This window comes from Crocuta crocuta, unplaced genomic scaffold, assembly GCF_008692635.1.
Source record: "Crocuta crocuta isolate KB4526 unplaced genomic scaffold, BGI_CrCroc_1.0 C28000981, whole genome shotgun sequence".
NCBI classification, from domain to species: Eukaryota; Metazoa; Chordata; class Mammalia; order Carnivora; family Hyaenidae; genus Crocuta; species Crocuta crocuta.
Window position 1 is genome coordinate 1 of NW_027547883.1, and position 765 is coordinate 765.

A 765-nucleotide genomic window follows, 5' to 3' on the forward strand; every position below is an offset into this window, starting at 1 on the left:
TCTGGAGCTATGTGGCTTTCCCCAAAACCATGTTATTGGAAGTGGCTGCAATCCGGATTCAGCCTGGCTCCATTATCTAATGGGGGAAAGGCTGGGGGTTCCCCCGTTAAGCTTCATCATGCGTGGATCCTTGGGAAGACTCTCGGGTGCCTGTATGGAGTGGAGTAAATGCTGCTGGTGCCTCTGTGAAAACTCTGCACTCTGACTTAAGCACAGATGCATCTAAGGAACAACGGAAAGGGGTTCACAAACAGGTGGGGGACAGAGCCTACGAGGTGATCAAACTGAATGGCTACGCATCCTGGGCCACGGAACCATCTGGGCTGAAAGTTGGCAGAAACTTTGGCAGAAAGTATAATGAAGAATTTTATGTGGGTGCATCCAGTTTCTACCATGACTTAGGATCTCTATGGAATAAAAGGTGATGTCTTCCTTAGTGTCCCTTGCATCTTGGGACAGAATGGAATCTCAGCTGTTGTGAAAGTGACTCTGACCCCTGAGGAAAGGCCTGTTTGAAGAAGAGTACAGATAGACTTGGGGGATCCAAAGAGAGTTGCAGTTTTAAAGTTTTCTAACGTTGCATCGCTGTACTGTCTAGGCTGCAACAGGATTTTCATTGGAAGTTGTGCGTGTTGGCCTTATTATCTGATCTGTTCATCAAGGAGTAATGTTAAAATGCCCTAGGAAAAACAGCAGTTTGCTAAAGTTACAAACAGGAATGGTTCACAAAACCCTGCAGCTATCTCCTAATGCTAGATGATACCT

General features: G+C 46.1%; 1 pseudogene; it reads left to right on the plus strand.

Moving 5' to 3' along the window:
• Positions 1-10: 10 nt before the first annotated feature.
• On the plus strand, positions 11-565 carry LOC144219017 (L-lactate dehydrogenase A chain pseudogene; annotated as a pseudogene).
• Positions 566-765: the final 200 nt, after the last annotated feature.